Below are 20,851 nucleotides of genomic sequence, written 5' to 3' on the forward strand. Positions count from 1 at the left end.
GCGCTGGAACAGATTTACCTGTTTGCTGGGCTCAGAAGCCAAAATCATGACTCAACTACTTAGAGGATTTTAATAGTAACATTATGATGATTACTTCATCTCTACTGCAACAGAACAAACCTCAACAGTTGTACAGTAAGAAGTTAAATCAAAGTTATCCCCCACTGTCAAGACTAAATAAGACCGAAGCATCCTTCCTAGTCACGTAACTTCACTAATTTTGTCTCCGTGCAAATACCACTAATTCGTTTATGTGCAAAATTGCAAATTTGTGAACAAGTTGTCAACAGCTCCAAATTTAAGAAACTTAATGGGTTTGCTTACCTTCAAAACAATATCTGACACAATCTAAGCCACCAACAATTGGGGCTATTAACTTTCTAGGGCCTAGTACTGACACACTGACAAGCCTTCAGAAACATTGTCAGTTGGAGTCATGAGGAAACATCAAAAAACCTATTTTGCCTTCAGCTAGTTCAGGTCTTAAATGATGCCAATGGATTGGGCAACGTTTAGATATTGACCCTCAAACCCTCTCTACTTCAGTTCATTTGCACTACATTTTACCAAACAAAAATGAAACAGAGTTCTATGGTATTTTTGTATTTGTTGTGCCTGCTTCACTTCAAATATTAACATGACGGCAATGATTTGAGAAAGTCAAATCTGTGGACAGATACATAAAGTACTCTGACAGCTACACTGAAACACAGCCCTAACGCTAACTCTCTTCACAGTTGTTTGTAGGAAGGTTGTTTCAATCATTCAAATATTCTAATAGCACAATAAAATATGAGTGGTGACAGTATGTTCAGCTTAAGGGCCAAAAGAATAACATTCTTTACCGGTGATTGATTCAGTTTAGATTTTTAAAAAATGATTATTCAGCTGTCCTTAAGTGCAGTATAAATAAATATTCAAATTATGAATAGACAGACAGAGTGCTGTCTTAGGAAAATACCTGCTTCAAACAGAGGAGGTTTTTCCTAATTGATTTTGGGTAGTAACATGAGCTGCTCAGAAGCTAATGATATATTTCTGCAGGCTTTGTAGTGACCCTCCACAAGGCTAATCCAAAAAAAAATCTACTAGGAGGAACAGTAGGGCTAATTTGAGTTTTATGCTTCAAAGGATGAAACACATCAAGCATTATTATTTGTTCTTTACTGTATAATGCACACATCATTCAAAGGAAATGGTAGCAATAATTCCACACAGTGTACAAAAATTTCAGAGACCAAGCATGACAGATCCCCAGGATGCTGTATTTTATAACATAAAGCATCAACTATCCACTCACTGGTATATTTAAAATTGCCACAGCACATCTCACTTCCATAAAATAACTTTGGATTTTTTTTATTTTAAGAAAATCAAAGTGAAGTGCCAAGGATTAAAAGAACAGGAGTGAAAATTTGGTAAATCAGGGAGGAATGGTTAGGTGATAGGCAACTTAGAGTTTTTTTTTAATACATGAAGATTCTAAGAGGGAAAGGCTGAGAAAGTTAATAAATTTCACAGTACCGAGGTTCTGGGAGAGAGCAAATCACAGCGAATATAAATTGTTTTATAAATCATTATTTGAATCTTTAAAATTGAAAGTCATGTTTTTATTGTTTCCTTTATACATGTCAGATGGGATGGAAGGGGTGAGCTGTTCATAATTCTTTTCCCATGGAAAACAATTGGAATCTTAATGCATGTTCTATTTTACAATGCCCTAGGCAATGTGCAATTTCTCAGCACTCTAGATTGTCTTATCATTATAGAATGCATTTTGGATGTACAACTGAGCGAGAAAGACTGAAATCTTGTGCACTGGGGTCACAGGCAAAGATATTTATGTTTCTGTAGGAGATAGGTTTTTGGCTGAGTATTCTATGAAATGTATGATTTCCACTGCAATGTTAAGATATTAAATTTTAAAGAAAACAGAATAAATAAACAGAAAACTAAGTAATATAATGGCTGCTTTAAAAATATCCTGATTTCCTTGTGTGGATGTCAACATGATGTAAGAGCCATTAACTCACTCCACAGAAATCGCAATGTGTGATCAGAACGTTATTTTGCAATGTAGTAAAGTTTTTAAAAATCATACATTTATTTAGCACCTTCCATGACCAGCGGACATTACAAAGTGTGTTCACAACACATGAAGTATTTTTAAAGCGTAGTAGCCACTACGATATGATGTTGTGGCAGTACTGAAAAATATAGCAGCATTTTGGGGCACAGCATAATCCTACATGAAATCAGGTGCTATTCTATGCATGCAAGATTCCCCACTGAACAGCCTCCTTCGAGAAATGCCTAAATCAATCATAACAGAGGTACTTAAACTTGAAGACATGATTACTGTTTTAAATTTGAGCCTGAAAACTTTACTACACTTCTTCTTGCGAAAACAGAGTGCCCTTGCCTCTCCCTATCTCTGCAATGTAGGAACATGGGTAGGAGTTCTTTAGCTGGCTCTATCACACAGTTAGATCATAGCTGTGCTGTACATCAGTGTAATTCATCTAGTTTGACTCCATATCCCTTGATATCCTTACCTAACAAAAGTTTATTGAGTGTAGTATTGAAAGTGTCAATTGTCGTAGTTCTGGTGAAAGGAAAAGGATTACATTTTGTAAGTTTCACTGACTTTACATTTCCAAACACCACCTTAAATCCTCTGTCTTTGGCCTATTGTGCATCCCTCTCCCTTTACTGCATTGTTGATAGCTGTGCCTTCATCGACATATATCTCTCTCTCTGGAATACTATCCTAAATCCCTTGAAAAATTCTGTTTGATCAAGCTTTCGGGCACTATCCCTAATCTCGCAACCTTTTGCTTAGGCATTTTTTTTATCTTTACACTTATGTGGGGTGCCCTGCAAAATTCTTCTGCTTTAAGGACACTATACAGATGCATTTGTTCATAGCAAATTAACATCCATTAGCTTATCTCTATTTGATAAATACAATGTTATTTTTGAAATCAATATTGAAAGCTCACGAAGTAAGGCATTCACTTTATGCAGACATGAACCTGTTTCTAGCATATTTTTGATTCACAGAATATCATTGATAAATGTACAATATTTCAACAATATAAGGAAGGAAAACGACTGACATTTAAAATAGTAACTTCAGTATCATGAGAAATTATTTCTGTATAACACCAGCAATTGCCGAAAACAAACCAGTAATTTTTCCATTTGACTCTGATTTAATCGCAGTAGGTGGTTAATCTGTAGCTTTTCTTTATGTCAAATGAGAGTGATGTCAGGAATGAAGTCAGTGCTTAAAGTGCTTTATTCATTTTTCACCTCCTGTTAACAGTAGGTCCACACATAATGTGATGGAAAACTCAATTCTGTAGCTATTCAGATCGCAGATAATTTTAGTTTTGTAAAGAATTACACCTTTTCTAAAGGAGGTGAATTAAATGAAAATACAAATTTCAAAATAGTTTGTGATGGTTTTGTTTCTCCTGGCTGTGTGCATTACATGTAATTATAAATACCTAAGGCACTTTCTTAATACTCTTGCAAGGCATCTAGCCCAAGTATCTTATCCAAATCACTGGCCTTTCAGTCTTTATAACTGTATATAATATGTGCACATTTCATTGTCATACAAACATTTAACCCTCCATTCCTGAGCAACTGGGATACTTTCTGTCACTACGGCTCTAGTTTATTTCATGAAATGCAAGATACAAAACAGGCAAAATAAGTTCATGTAAGCTTCAGGGATGAAGTGGAGCACACTATTGACTTGGTAAAATATTGCTTCAAGTATCTATGTAGTCCGAGAGCCAGTGTGAATCCGGCTAAGTGACCAAGGTTTGTGATAAGCTTTAGCTGGCTGCACATCCTTATCTTGCAAAAAATATTATTATCATGAAGGCCCTGAATGAAGAAAACATTTGGCTACAACGAGGACACCAACAAAAGCCGAACAGCTCAAAGCAGCTGCCAGAGCTATTCAACGCCAAAATACGATTGAGAGCCAGAATTGCTGTTGATTCGGAGAATTATGGTGACTCTCAACCTGACAGATGGAGCTTGCATTATCTTCAACAACTATCAGGATGGCTAGATCCTGCACACTTGTTGGTACATGCGCAGGTTACAAAAAGATTTGTGGTTGGCAGTCCTGAGACACAGTGCCCTTTAAAACCATGCCTCAGCTGCTGGGTACTCCTTTACCATGGTCTCGAGTCAACGTGATAGAAAAGACCTAATGGAACCAAGGAGATCAATAAAGTCCTACCTCATGATTCATGCTTAGTGACTTGCAAGGATGTCAAAATTGGAGGAGAGAGCCAATTTTATTTCAGAACAGAAGGCCTCTGCACCAGTAGTTTAAGCAGAAAGACCAGTTGCTACATGCTTCATGGGAAACCTCAAAACCGTAATACAAAATTGCACAGGTGACTCAAGAATTCCAGCGTCCTACCCAGGGACAGCTAATTCCAATAATTCTGTACAAGCTCTGTCAGGAGTTGATTTCTTGTCCTGGTGGCTTGAAAAGATTTTGTACCAGAGTTAAAGTTTTTGAGTTGTGTAGTGCCTTAAAGAAGGAGACACCAAGAACATGGAAGTTAGGTCACAGGAACCCAACTAAGATGCATTTTATTGCAGGAAATTCCAGATTGATGCAAACCCCTGAAACAGTGGTTACTCTGCTTTTTCTGTGCTGCTATTAGTGATCCAAGGAGAAGGAGATCGAATTGCTTGCTCGAGTAAACTCATGTACGATTTTGCTGTTACTGTGCACTTTTTTGGATTTCTGCTGTATTTTCTGCATCCCTACTTAATTGCTTCAGAAGGTCAGAAGTCAGATGACACTAGGTTATCGTCCAACCTATTGGATTGCTACCTGGTGTTGTCTGACTTCTGACCTTGTCCACCCCACTCCAACACCGGCACGTCCACATCGTTGCTGCCAGAAGAACCCGGAATGCATTCACCAGACTGTGGGAGGGACAGCAGCGTGTTTGCAAGCATCTAAGGCATTCTGAAGAAGTAGGAGTTACAGCAAGGGCTAGGGAAGAAGACAACAGGGGGAAGTGGTGGGTGATAGCAGGTTTGTTCACATAGCCATTACCATCTCTGACAGGATATACACTCTATCTTCCTTGGCCAGTCATTCTCAGGAGGCTGAAAATGCTTTGAAAGATCATCACCGACCCTTTTGGCCTTCTGTCTCCAGATAGCCATGCCATGCCTGGAGCAGTAATAAGGAACAATGACCTTCAGGACCCATTTAACTTACTAACAGAAAGTAAGGCACAATCTCACTACTTCATTCATTTCAATACCCTCAACTTTTATGACTCTTGATCATTTCAAATTGTCAGGACTTGGTCTGGGTTTGTCGGCACTTGGAAGATCCTCTTGGGAGTATCTCAGTTCACAATCCACAAACGCACAGTCACAAAGTACAATTTACCAGAACAATTAACGCATCTCATTTCAAAACAGAAAGAACCAGTCGGAAAAAGCTTTGGACTTCACTGCTGTGGTTGACTTTCCTGAGGTGCAGATTATGATTGGCTGCACAAGTGTAGCCCAGACGTGATTGACGTTATACATGTAGGCATCAGGGAATTTCACAATCAGTCAGAAGAATTTCTCATTAAATAAGTGTGTAGCTCTTATGTGAAGTTATGAGGAGTCCTTGCATGTCTGAACCTCTGAGCCAGGAAGGTGCCATATTTCTTTCAGTTTAAGGAACTCCAATTTCCTTCCATTGTTCCTACCTGGAGTATCCTTGGAGAATGCCTCTTTGCTAATAAGGGTTCCTCCTTTCTACCATGGGTGATGACACCCCTTCAAAATCCTACTGCTCTTGCACAGAACATCTAATGATTCAACAAAGTGCATCACTGACCATTAGGATCTTCAAGGTAATATTTTAGTGCCTCGACAGTTTTGGACACTCACCACAGTATCCTCCAGCTACAGTGAAATATTTTGGCACATCATGTTCATTACAAGATAGCATATCAGAAGGAACAGAAGATTTGCAGGGTGTACGTTAAGAGGTGTGTGGATATGAGACACTTCTGAGTAAAGTGATTAGGCTGAAGGAAGGAAGCTGGTGTGGGGTCACTAGGCGTAGTCAGTGGTTTGAGTGTGAATTAAGCTGGGGAGAACCTAGAGGCTTGCTACTTTCCCTTGTCAATCACCCTGAAACATTTGTAGCTTTTTTGCAGCAATGTCCACTGGTAATTCTGCTGGGTTAACACTGTCACCCGATAACAGGAGCATTCAGTCTTTGAATACTGGCATAGCATCCTCTGGAAATTGTATCATGTCAGCATATGCAACAGGGCTAATGCAACAGGGCAACCAGCCCACTAATATTACAGGAATCGGACCAGTGGTACATTCAGCCAGGCTCCAATATGACTCTCACTTCCATTTGCCCTCTTCAGGGTGCACACTCTACTTCCAAACATACTACTTCAGGTAAAAATCAGGGCATTAGTTTCTGTTCTTTTCCTTATGTGTTGATAATAAATTGCTGTGCATTCCTGCTGCAGACCTATGGTTAGCTTAAGATTTGCCAATATAACTTTGGCTTTAAATTACACTTAATTAGGCAATCTCACTGAAGACCTCCAACAAGCTTTTATTACACTCTTCTAAAATATTCTGCTTGAAAATTGCCGTTTTATGTGGAAAACCAAGAGCACGATCAGGTTTTTGGCTTCTTTTCACCGGTTGCAATAATTTAGTGCGTTTAAGTTATTATTCCCTTGCTGCCACAAATAACAGTTACCATATTACTCAATTTATAATAACGCTCAATTTACAAGGGGAAAATGTTGATGCCTACCAGTTTTTGGACAATAGCTCCATTGGATATTTGTATAACATTACACTTGGCAGGTAGACAGCAACACACTCAGCCGATGCATTACAGAATTTCCATTCCCATTAGGGAGTGGATCACTTTTACTAAATAAGCACATTTTAAATGTTAATTTTAATTATTCTAGACTGGGAAAATACACCCATTTAAAGAAAAGACCAATATTTTACACACAAACACCACCAGTGTGTTGAATCTTAGAGATAGAACTGCAAAAGTCTGTGATGGTTCTGTAATTAGCTGGTAAAACAAAGCTTTTCTTGAGTTTCCAGTTGTTTTGCATTTCTCTCTGCATGTGCTTTTCTTCCCATAATAGACAGTATTGAAAAAAAATGTTTAGCAAATCCAGCTGACAGTAGGCAAAGTCATTATTGTCCAGTTGAAAATGTTGTTTACACTCACTGAACCTCGGTTACTCCTTTTCAGATGTGCAGGCAAACTGAGCATGAAAATAGCACTCTCTTCTCAGAGCACAGCAAGAGACTGTATCAGGGAATTGCTACAGCTGTAAAACATAAATTCTCTCATCTCCTTTTACACACTCATTTTCTGAGCCTCCTGTGGCATACCACAACGAGATGCTATCCTCTCAGCTCCACGTGGAGCATCAATCTCACAAGAAAGGTTTAGGGAAGGGAGTAACGGCTCCTGAACTGAACATTAAACTGCATGAGGATAGTAACAAAAGAAAGCCATTGATTGTGAGTGTCAAGGCTTGCAGGAGGCACTTTGTCTTTAAATCTTTTTGGTGAATAAGGCGCAACTGTTTTACACTAGTGACTCACAATCAATCTACAAATAAAAGGATTAAAATAACAAACAGCATTAAAGTTGTTAATGGCATTTAAAATTTTAAACAAGTAGCTAATGGCATAAAAATCAATTTTGAAAATAAATGAAAACAAAATGTGTTCCTCAGGACCACAGCTGCCAGTAATAAATACTGTCCACTGTTGTAGAATCCAGGATCATCATAAATGTAAAGCTGATTATGATTTTACAAATGAAATGTAATGCATGCTACTGGAAATTATTATTCAGAAGTAACTTATAAGTGGAGGCAAAATCTGGAAAAAATCAAGAAAGAGATATGTAATGTGGCTTATATCAGTGTAAGAACTGACAAATGTTTAGCCTCAGATATTCAACTAGCTTAAAGCCACACTCCAATTGAATACAAATTTTCAATCTTCGTATAAAGTTTCTTTTATGTAAAATTTAGATTGGAACAATTAATTCACTCTGATGGACACTAACTTTTTTTTTGCAAGAAGCTAAAAACTTGAAATTGCAAAGTTCAAGCTATTTCCTAACACAGTTTTCAAATGTTACCCAGTATTTGAGATCCAGTGGGAAAATTCAGTTCCGTTGGCTGCTACGGTTCCAGAAAAGTGTCTGCAGCATCTGGTGCATCATCCTAGTGTGGGCATCTGTGCAGATGCAGAGAGCTGGTGCCAGAAGTATGCAGAGTAAGCAGATCATGAGGTCAGTTCGCAAGTAATGCTGATTTCACGGGAGCACTGCCATTTTGGACCGAATGCCCTCTTTTAATCGCACACAGCTGAACATGCACTCAGCAGAAAGAAAGATTTCCCCACCCCCACTAGCGCTATTAAAAATAATCACTAATAACTTTCAGGTTAGCTGTTGATTAATTTCTACTGGCTATTGCTGACTTTTTAGAAGTGCCAATGGTTTTTTAAAGGGAATGGTGTGGCAGATACTAAATATTTCATCATGACTTTGAGGATTCTGTGCAAAACAGTTTCTCAAGACTTGCAATACTTTGTAATCCCCATAGACTAGAGAACAGTAGAGATAATAAACAGAGACGATGCAGAGCAGGACAGGCAGCTGAAAGTATAGGACGCGCAGGGGCAGAAAAGCTTTCAGCAGGAAGTTATAATTGTCCAGAGTGTTCAGAGACCAACTCTCCTCCCTCAAAATTGGCAAGGAACAGTATGTTTGACATCTCCGTTTCACCAAGGAGGTCCTCACTGAAATCTCAGCTACAGCCACAGAAGGGGAGGGATGGCTTGCTAGTGGCTTTTATATAATCATGTGCATTAAATGTTAAGCATCCTCTATGCATCCAAGTACACTTCATTTTCTATTGCCAAACAAAAATAGGTAAAGTTAAAAAATGCCTTCACTAGGATTGAAGCATCCCCATGGTGCAGGGTGTGATTATTGCATTGTGAAAGCCACAGGAACCCTGGGATACATCTGGGAGAGGTTAAATCCTCTTAATGCCCATCTGGTGTGCAATCAGATGTAGCATTTCATGCTGGTCAGTATGGAGGCTACAGTCATGATGCCTTTATTCTACAGCAGTACACATTTCAGCTAACATGACAAACCAGAGTGTGGCTCTGAGGGGCTGAGGGCTTTTCATGGGTAACATGGCTCATGACTCAGGTCAACGCTCCACGCACAGTGTATATAATGAAAGTCATACGCCACAAAAAATGTCATCCAACAGTTCATTAGGGAGCTTTGGCAACATTTAAGTTGTGACATTTCCACTAGTTGGTGTGCTGTGGGGAGACACCGCAGTATTCTGTATGGAACTGGTCAAGATTCATGATGCTCTGCTGCATGCTGCTTGGCTTCCCACATGCTCTATGGCAACCAGCGAAGGAGCAAGAGGACGAGACACCCTATGCAGTCCTTCTCCAGCTGGGCTGTATACAGCTGACTCGACTGACATCATCTGACAATGGCAATCAGTAGATACAATTCCAACTCCCCCATTTGCTAGCAGTTCCACACCTCAACTTCCCTCTTTGACTGACCATCACAATCACTGCTCAGCCACAAGGCAAGCCAAAATAAACATCACAAAACAGACATGCCATTTCATTTATTTTAAAATTGAGCCATCCAATATTGAGTTCAAAAGTGAACTAATGACTATCTTGTCTTTGCTTAGTGCTATCTTCTATGTGACAATCCTCCACCAAAGCACTGTGTGCTATCGCAGTGGCTCCAACATGGCTGACCAAAACCTGCTGATTTTTCATGAGATGATGACCTTTCAGGACATTCTCAACTAGTTCTGGACCTGGCTCCAGACTGCCCCATCTCCTCAATGGTATCAAAGTCTGGATTCCTTGACTGATAGACAGTAATAAGGGTACTAACAGAGTAGCAGTAGTGGGATGACAAGTGTTGTCTTCCTAAGCGATGTCAGTGTGCATGTGTTCCAAGGAGCCACTACCATTCTCCCAAGGCAACTGCTCAGGGACATGAGTAATCAGTTTGAATGTCAGTAGGTGGGCTGCTGTGCATGTCGCAGAATCACAGAATCCCTACAGTGTGGAAACAGGCCCTTCGGCCCAACAAGTCCACACCAACCCTCAGACCATTCCACCCAGACCCATCCCCCTGTAACCCACCTAATCTACACATTCCTGAACACTAGAGGCAATTTAGCATGGCCAATCCACCTAGCTGGCACATCTTTGGACTGTGGGAGGAAACCGGAGCACCTGGAGGAAACCCACGCAGACACAGGGAGAATGTGCAAACTCCACATGCATAGTCGCCTGAGGGTAGAATCGAACCTGGGTCCCTGGCGCTGTGATGCAGCAGTGCTAACCACTGAGCCACCATGTCGCCCACTCATGTGTTAAGCTTCTTTACATACTGTCATTGCCTGCCACACTTGCAGCAGTATGAGCTTGCAGAACACAAAGCTGCCCTGGCACAATACCAAGCCACTGCTTGCGCCGCAGTAGAAGCAGTGACATCAGTCATCAAGCTGTACACCATGACCGAGTCCACAAGTGTATGAAAGGAATTGCTGGGCTCCAGGTTCTGAGCAAAGTCCTGTGCCAAATTCATATGAAATTCCTCCTATTGGTCTTAAATAGTGATTGCATGAAGGTAATTAATTGGTCAGTAGAGAATCAGCATCAATTATATTTTGTGGTTTGTAATTATTAATACTAAAAATTAGTGCTGACTGATACCAGAACCTCAATGTCAATAAGGCTGGTACCCATCCCTCCTTAATAAGAAGTGATGTTGGAAAATCAGAGTCCAATGCATTACCTTTTTCTCATCAGCAGTATCAGTAAAACCAAATTCGTCAAATTGTTTGTGAAAGAAATGTACTAATTGCTGGTTGCTTTGTACTTCTTTTAGTGGTGAACAATAGATGTGCTTAAGAGTTAACGAGAATGGCTCCAGCCCATCAGTTCTGTCAATAATTGGAGAAGCTAGGGTCGTTCGTCTTGGGGAAGAGATGGGAGAGAGAAGGCTTGATTCTGATATTCATGCGATGTCTTGACAGAGTATATGAGAAGCATGGTTCACATTGGCGAGAGGACTGTAAACAGGATAAATCTCCAGAAATTTCTGTTTTTGATTTTGACCTCAAGCATTCACAGTTCTTTGTTTTATTTTGTTGTCATTGATTTAAGATGATTGGCAAAAGATGTAAAGGCGATATGAGTCACTACATGTATTCACTGTGAGTTCGTAGGATCTGGAATGTATTGCCCTGACAATGTGGTGGATGCAGATTCAATCCTGGCTACCAGAAAGTAATTGGATAGTTACCTAAAAAGGAAAGATTGACAGGATTGCAGGGAAAAGGCATTCGATGAATTGCTCTTTCAAAAAGCCATCACTGACATGTCAGGCAAAATGTTGTATGACCATGATGTGGTTCTTTCTGATAAAATTTCACCTTTATTTGCAGTCTAAAGGAAATTCAGAAAATATGTGGCTAATCCATCATCGATAAAGAGAAATTAACATTTTAAAAAAGGCGTTTTTTTTATCCGAAATTGTTGCTGCAAAGCCATTTGAAATGACCATATGGCTTGCTGTATTAAGGCTTAAACAATTATGTCAAAACATTATTGCTAACTCATCCTTCTCCCAAACAAAGTGGTTTCCTTTTAATAGGTTGTCTTTTTGGTAAGAAAGTCTCTCTCTAGGGTTAGTCCATTTAGCAGAGATCAACAGCACCCATCCCCCACCCCTCAAAAACCACCATTGATATTCTTCTGCTTTATATAAGAAACTTTATAGTTTGTTCCTGAATGATTTATTAATATTCATTAAACCCAATGAAATGAAAGGGTATTTTAATATATTTACTTTCCAATGTAATGCCAGACTTCAGCTCATATTTCAGATCATCAAATAAACAATATTCATACTATTAAGCAAGATAAGAACATTTTACTGCACAGCATTATAAACAGCTACTGGAGAACATTTGTCTGAGATGGAATTGTAAACAATCACAAAGGGTCTTGTTAATACATTTCTGCTTATATCCCATGCCCCTTACACATGCTGAAGTAACCATTTTACTCTGTACAGCCATCATGTGCAGCTCATGTGTCTGTTTCTAAAGTTAGAATCAAACTCAAAGTTCCTTAATCATTCTACAAGCACTGGTTTTCAATGTGAATGCGGAAATCCTTGCAGGTGAACCTTAGCAGACAGAGGGATACTGATAGTTTGCAAAGAACTTACCTAGCATGGCATAATAGACCATAAGCTTTTGGTTTTGGTTATTTTGGAGTAAAAGATTCACTGTTATTCACTCTTAAAGTATTTACTGAGCACGTGCGTAAGGAGATTTGTCAAGATGTTATCAGAATAAGATGGAACCTGAAACTTATATTAATGTGAGATCTACACTCTGGTCGAAATAGTAACAGGTTTTATGAACACAACTATATACAGAGGATAATAAAAGAGAACAGATTACACAGAGCTCTATAGACCCAGGCTCTAGTTCAATGTGATCAGACATCACTATGACATAGCTCAGTAGCTATACTTAGAGCAAAGGTGCAATTCTAAAGTTTTGGAGTAGCTCGGGTTGTGAGTGTTGAGGTTGGTTGGCTCGCCGAGCTAGTTTGTTGTTTTGCAGACATTTCGTTACCATGCAAGCATGTTACCCAGCATGGTAACGAAATGTCTGCAAAACAACAAACCAGCTCGGCAGGCCAACCAACCTCAAGGTGCAATTCCTTTTACTCTACAACTCTCCCAAGTTCTTTGATCGCACCTATTTTTATCATCAACCCAGAATCTCTTTTCCTTGAGGGACAAATCTCCAACACGCTCTGTTCTCTTAGCGAATATGTACAATGTGTGCGCTGTCTTGATGTTACCATGGGGGGGGGGAAGTTAACACATTATTGCACTGGAAAAGTAGCTTCTGATGGTAACTGGACTTTGGGCTGTGACATATATGAAAACTTTATTATAGTCACGGTAAAGACCAATCAAGAAAAAAGACTTCATAAGATTCATAAGAGAAGACTCCAGGACTTGAATGATCACAGCCCCTTCAAAAGGAAGACAAGGAAATGAAATTCACATTCTCCATTCTATCTGTCTTGCTCTCTCAATGAGGTACAAATACAACAGGTGAAAAGTGCGAAGGGCATTCTTAAGACAATGCTGAAGATGACGCAGTAAAGACTTCTCCCTGACTTACAAGGCAGAAATTTCTATTTTCGTATTTTTCTACTTCTATTTTGCAGCATGAGGCTACTCAGATGCAGGCAAATTTATCTCACAGGCTCCTTGGGAAAGTAGACTGTGCTATCATTGATTCAAATACACTCTGAAAGTGGTACCAAGAATGAATTCTTATTGGGTGTTTTAATTTAGGGAGCTGCTTGGAGAAAATAACTCTTTAGCAGCTTGCTGATGAGTTTCTCTAGTCGCTCCGGCTGTCTTCTAAGGCAGATCAACAATTTCTGCACATTGAATATTAACATGATACACTTTGACTTAAAAGCTGTTTTATTCTTTAGATGGTTTCTTCTTAGCTATTTGAAGTTGCTATATTTTTTCTCGGTGGGCCTTTGCTGAGAATTAACATTTTTCTCTGAAAATGTCCAGCTCACATTAATGTTCCCTTTGCAGCATTTCAAAGCTTTCTTGTACAAGTCTTTTGTCTTTGCAACACCAACCACTCTGCATGAAGCTTCACTAATCTTGAATTTGCTTTTAAGCTCTGAAACTTCTTCCTCACATGACAGAAGATCTCTTTCTAACTCCATAATTCTTGTTATCTCTGATTCAGTGGTCACTTTACTGGCTGTAAATGTTTTTGAAGGTTCACTTGATTTTGTTAGTGATTGTACGTGTACACAGTTACCTTCTTGCTTCCCAGCAGCCTTCTGTTCAGCAAGCAACATTTTGATTGAACTGTGACAACAGTTGCCATTGCTATATCTCCTTGGCAAGTCATGTGCGATAACCACTCAATTATACTTCTTTATCGCTTTCAAGAAAGGACTGATTAACCTCAAAGGAGGCAACTAGACTTTGAGGAGAGCTACTTGAATGCAAACATGGGGAAAGGTACAAAGAGTCAGATTCCAGTAAATGAACAAAAACTGGAAGAAGAACCAAAGGAGTTCTGAGGAAGGGTCACTCAACCCGAAATATTAACTCTGATTTCTCTCCACAGATGCTGACAGTCCTGCTGAGGTTTTTTCCCGCAATTTCTGTTTTTGTTCCAGTAAATGAGTAACTTGTATGCTGGTTTCCATCGCTTTGACTTGATTCAGAAAGAGCAAACCACTGAGCAGAATGTCCTCTGGTAGCTGGTGGCAGCTTTCTTTGACATCTTCTGGTCCTGCCATTTCTCACTCTTATTTTAAGAAAAATGGATGATCTTCCCCACTCACTTGCAATGCTAGGAATAGAGTGTCTTTGGTGTCTGCCAAACAAAGAATGCCTAAAGCTATACATGCAGCTGTGCTTACTAAAGAATGATAATGATTAAGAATTCTGTTCAATGTCTCTGTAATCTCGTTTACATTCGAGCAAAATGGAGCACAATCTTGCCTCTTACTTTGACTCTTGCACTTCCAGAGTCCTGGAGCTTAATGGAAGATAATCCAAGAATCCCTTTTTCAACCATGGTATAGCATCTGAAAATATCCATACATCTATTCTTGCATCCAATCTAAAACTAGTTTTCCTGCCATTTACTTTAATCTGTTTGTTTCAAAATTTTTACTGCAAATCTGTACCATTAGGGAAGTTAAATTCATCCACCAGAAAAGGATCATCCAACTACTCTGCATTCCCTACTACTGGGACTCTAGCAAACTGCTAGGTTCTGTGTTTACTTTTTTGTATTGCTACTTCAGCCTTACTTGAGTCTCTCTCTTTTTCTCTTAGCATATGCAACTCACCACAAAACTGGCTAGAGTGGGGTCCTGCTTGTGGAGTTCCTTCATGGCTTGGACAGCACATGCTGGCTTATTTTCTGAGAATTTTTTTCTTCCCTAACTCTTTAATAACTCTAAATACTTTCAATTTCCATAATACTATATCTATTCTGGCCAGTTGATTTCTTCCTGTTGCTTACACCCATATGCATTCATGGGCCTTCTCTGTGCTTTTTTCATATTCTGTGCGGGCTTTCCCATTCTGTAGTGCTGTGCCTGGGTACATCTTGAAGTGTGTCATTAGCCAGCTCCTAGCACTGTGAGGCTCACTTGGTATGGCTCAGTTCTGAAGAAAGGTCACTGGACTCGAAATAGTAACTCTGATTTCTCTCCGCGGATGCTGCCAGACCTGCTGAGCTTCTCTAGCAATTTCTGTTTTTCGTTTGTTTCAGATCTCCAGCATCCACTAATCTTTGTTTTGTATATTATTAGCTTGATGTGGCTCTCAGTGGTCATCAGTTAAGTCGGGCAAACATCTTGCCTGACAGAACGTTGTTGCCTCAATCTCACACCGAAGACCTGGAATAAAAAAAAAGGAGCAGAAGTAAGCAATTCAGCCCATTGAGCCTGCTCCACCATTCAATGAGATTATGATTTATCCAATAATCCTCAATTCAACTTGCTTGTCTTTTCTTCATACCACAACTCACTTACTGATTAGAAATCTGTTTATCTCAGCCTTGATTATACCCAATGACCTAACCTCAACAGCCTCTGCAGTAAAGAATTCCACCAACCTCTGAGAGAAATAAAAAATCTTCCTCATCTCTGTCTTAAATGGGTTACTCCTTACTCTGAGATTATGCCGTCTCATCCTATACTCTGCCACAGTGGGAATCAACTTCTCTGCATCTACCATCTCAAGACCCCAAAGAATCTTACATGTTTTGATAAGGTTACCTCTCATTCTCCTAAACTCTAAAGAATACAAATCCATCTGCTCAACCCTCTGCACTAACCAGAGACTGCTAAACAAGAAAGGTCAGCGATTAGTCCAACGACGTGCAAGTTAGGTGGCTTGGCCAAGCTAAATTGCCCATAGTGTCCACTGATGGGCAAGCTAGGTGGGTTAGCAATGCAAAGTGCAGGGATGCAGGGATGGGGTGAGGGCATGAGTTTGGGTGGGATTCTCTTTGGAGGATCAGTGTGGACCTGTTGGGCTGAATGGCCTGTTTCCACACTGCAGGGATTCTGTGGATTCTATGAAGCAGTTTCACAAGACTCCGAGCATTAGAGACTGAAAAGCAACAATCTTTTTAAGAAGAATCAAATATCAGCAGCTGTTACTTGATAAAGCAGCAAGAAAGAAAACAATTACCTCCAAACCTCACACTTCAACATGAGTAAGCTATTGGTAGAAGTTCAGATGAACAGTAAGTGAACAGAATGTGAATGAACACAATTGCTTCAAGAATGGGAAGCCATTGTTAACAGTTTACAGGAAAGTAACTAGAAAACAACTAAGACAGAATAGATAACAAAAAAATTCCACCAGTCCAGTGCAGAGACAACCATTGCTGGAGAGAAATTGACAGAATAAAGAGATACTCTGATGGTGGGGAAAGGCTCTCTTTTACTGGAATATTTAAAGCTCAAGGACCACAATGAATTATTATCTGAGAAAAAAAGACTGCTAAAATCAATGAGTGCTAATCTTATTGAACTAGAAACTCTTGAGAGAGCAAAGAGAAATCTCGGATTAAAAGTTTGCAAAAGACTGTCTGCAAAAGGCAAGTCTTTATTAATGAAACAGAACAATTGTGGAATGATTATGATCTTTTGAAGAAGGAGTTTGAAAAAAGTTGAAGGCAAATGAAGAATTTAAGCCTTCATCATAAGGATGTGGAGGGGTGGGGGTCGACTTGGAAGTTATATGGGAGTATGTATGGAACTAGTTAATGTGTTTGATAGTTTATAGGGAGGGTGAACTTGGGTGAAATGTGGAGGAAATGGATAACTACATTTACTGTAATAGTAGTTACTGAGTATGTCCTAAGGGAGCTATTTCATGATAATGTCAGAACAATCTAGAATCTGGACACATGTGTAGTGTCTCAGAGAAGCTCTTTCTAATCCTTTCCGACATAAACATTGCTATCAAAGCCTGTTAATGGTCACTTACCGATCCTGATCTTACTATAGTAATTGGAGGGATTCTTTGTTTTTAGTTATGGTGTTTGAATCATTTTAAGACCTAAATAAATCTTAAGAGTTTTACCAGGTTTCATTTTTCATGCCTAACCTTATTTGCATAATGATCCCTAGTTCCAGATGCAAATTCTACTGATTCTGTGTAGGAGCTAAAAAATACATGCAAGCGAAACGTGAAGTAACATGTACAATTGAACAGGGGTGGCAGAATAAAGGGGAATAAATATTTATAAAACTTCTGGCCAGAATTCAATAGCATGTCAACACCTCAGCAGCACTGCCAAGGCTAAAGGAAATTAGGAAGTGACAAACCAAGATGCTAGCATAAAGGACCCATAGATGCATCCTCAGCTAATATATGACATCCCCTTTGCTTCTGTTGCTGCTGCTGCTAACTCAGTATTGATGAGGAGGATTTTGTTTGATATCATGCTACAACAACATCTTGACGGCAAGAAAATGCAGTGAAGATTCTGGTGATTGCCATTGCCTCTGGCCATATGCAGGTTCCACATTAGGAACCCATGTGGCATAGAGGTAGTTTCCTGGCTTCTGAACTAGGAGACCTGGGTACAAGTTCCAGCAGTGTGTCATAACATCACTGAGCAGGTTGCTTAGGGAAATGTCTGCAAAATCCTCTCATGCAACAGGGCTTGGCATTTTTCTTCCAGTGATCTGGACTCTAAGCAGGCTGGTTACTAAAATGAGATAGTCAGAACTGCCACTGCTGGAGTCAGTGATAACACAGTGTGGACCTGGAGGAACACAGCAGGCCAGGCAGCATCAGAGGAGCAGTAAAGCTGGCGTTTCAGGTTGGGACCCTTCTTCAGAAGAAAACCCGAAACGTCAGCTTTCCTGCTCCTCTGATGCTGCCTGGTCTGCTGTGTTCCTACAGCTCCACACTGTGTTATCTCTGGTTACTATAGCGATTACCAGCTGGCCTTATCACAGAACCAGGATCTTGACACTGCCTCCTGGTCTATTTGACATTGACTTTGTTTTTGCATGTAGCATCATGTAAAGCATAGCACACTATGATTTTGAAAGCATTTTACCAGCATTGGAGTAATAGAGACATTCACATTATGGTGGCACTAGAAGGCTTGCTGGTACAGCATTATTGAGAAGGTGAACATTTGTCAACAATACATGCCAAAGTAAGATTGCTACCTCTTTGTGAAAATGTTGAGGTATGGGTGCAAAACAAAGGATCCAACATCCATTTGGGCAGCCTCACCTGTCTGGTATCCTTCCTGTGGCCCCTTTTGCCAGGACAATATCGCTTTAAATGATCCTGATGTTAAATTCTCTGCTGCCACTAAAGGGAATCTGAGATAAAACCAAGCTGGCTTGCAGATTCATGCTAGTGTAAGCGTCAGCCAGCAATAACCCACTCTCCCAAAAATACGCCAAAGTCTTCAAAAGACAATGCACTTAACTTGACACTATCTGTCTCAAATATCCTCCTACTTGGAGACCTGCCAAGATTGATCCCCTGACAGATTTCACTGGGTGTACTGGAGCTTAATTGCTAGTATATACCTGGACGAAAGGTGATGGAAAACTCATTCACATTCTTTCTTTAATGAAAATGAAGTTTCTGCTTATTTCCAGTGGGAGCCTTCCATATCCATTCCAGGCTAACCCCAAATAGTGAATGAGGCTCTAATACAGCAGGGATCCAAAACTGGGACAATGTAAGACAAACCACACCTCACTTCCTGTCATTCAAAACACGACATTGTAGGCTGTGGCATCATATAAAGTCCTCTGGAAGCAATGGAACCAGAAGTCCTTTTTCCCCAGTCTGTTAATTCCAACATTACAGGTATATAAAAGGGGCATGCAGGATGTAAAGGAATAGTAGAAATATAGTAGAGGTTGTTGACTTGCTCGCTGAGCTGGCTTGATTTTGTTCAGATGTTTCATCACCATGCTAGATGACATCATCAGCGGCGCCTCCGATGAAGTGACGTTATTCTACTCCGCTTGGAATTTACACTGTCCGGTCCGTTATGGTGAGTAGTGTCATTTCTGGTTTTGATCTGTATGGGTTTGTATATGGAGTCCAATTCTATATGTTTGTTGATTGAAGTGTGGGTGGAGAGCCGTGCCTCTCGGAATTCCTGCGTGAGTCTATGTTTGGCTTGGGCTACTATGGTTACTTTGTACCAGTTAAACTGATGGCCTTCATTGTCTGAATGTACAGATATTAAGGAGAGTTCATCATGCCATTTTGCTGCTAGCTGATGTTCATGTATTCTGATGGCTAGTTTCCTTCCTGTCTGTCCGATCTAATGTTTGTGGCAGTTATTGCATGGTATTTTGTAAACCATGTTCATCCTGCATGTTGTGGGAATGGGTTCTTTAATCTTTGTGAGTGTTTGTCATTGAGTGGCTGTGGGCTTGTGGGCCACCATGATTCCTAGTGGTCTTAGGAGTCTTGTTGTCAGTTCTGATATGTTCCTGATGTAGGGCAGTGTGGCCAGTGTGTTAGGTCGTACTGTGTCCTCCTGTTACTGTCTCTTTTGTAGGCATCTGTGGATGAAGTTACGGGGATATCCGTTTCAAATGAGGATTTTACATTGGTGCTCTTCCTCTTTCCTGTGTAGTTCTGGGGTGTTGCAGTGTGTCCTGGCTCGTTTAAATAGTGCCCTAATGCAGCTTTGTTTGTGGGCGTTGGGGTGGTTGCTGTGGAAGTTGAGAATTTGATCCGTATGGGTTGCTTTTCTGTATACTGAGGTTTGGAATTGCCCGTTGGTCATATATTCAACTTTAACATCCAGAAACGGAAGTTGATTGCTGGTTTCTTTTTCCGTTGTGAATTTAATCCCTGAGAATATGCTGTTGGTGAGGTGATGGGTCTCTTCTAATTTGTTGTGTTTAATAATAACAAATGTGTCGTCTATGTACCAGATCCACAGTTTAGGTTGAATGTGGGGGAGAGTGGTGTGTTCTAGTCTTTGCATGTCTGCTTCTGCGATGAGTCTTGAGATGGGTGACCCCATTGGTGTACTGTTGATCTGTTTGTATATTTGACCATTAAAGACAAAGTGTGTGGTGAGGCAGAAGTCTAGTAATTTAAGTATATTGTTCTTGCTGATGGAGCTGCTGGTCTCCGTTGCTGTTTCCTCTAGTAATGTGGCCACTGTTTCTATGGCTATAGGGATGTCAATTGGTGTGAATAAAGCTGTGACATCAAAGGATATCATAATCTCATCGTCACTGATTTTTACGTCCTTGAGGGTATCGAGGAAATCTTGGGTCGAGTGGATAGAATGAGGTGATCCATCTACTAGGTGCTTCAATCTCTATTGTAGGTCCTTGGCCAATTTGTGTGACGGTGTGCCTGTTAGGGAGACAATGGGTCTGAGAGGGATGTCTGGTTTATGTACTTTAGGCAGCCCATAGAAGCGGGGGGTGTTTGTGCCTTCTGGATGCATTCTCATTAAGTCTTTCTTGGTTATCTGCCCTGCATTCATTAGTCGCTTCAGTGTCTGGGTGATCCTATTACCGAGCTGTGGTGTTGGGTCTACCACCACTTGTTGGTAAGTGGTTGTATCTGCAAGCAATGTCTGTGCTTTCTTAAAGTAGTCTGGTT

The sequence above is a fragment of the Rhincodon typus genome, chromosome 9 (genome assembly GCF_021869965.1).
Source record: "Rhincodon typus isolate 14 chromosome 9, sRhiTyp1.1, whole genome shotgun sequence".
NCBI classification, from domain to species: Eukaryota; Metazoa; Chordata; class Chondrichthyes; order Orectolobiformes; family Rhincodontidae; genus Rhincodon; species Rhincodon typus.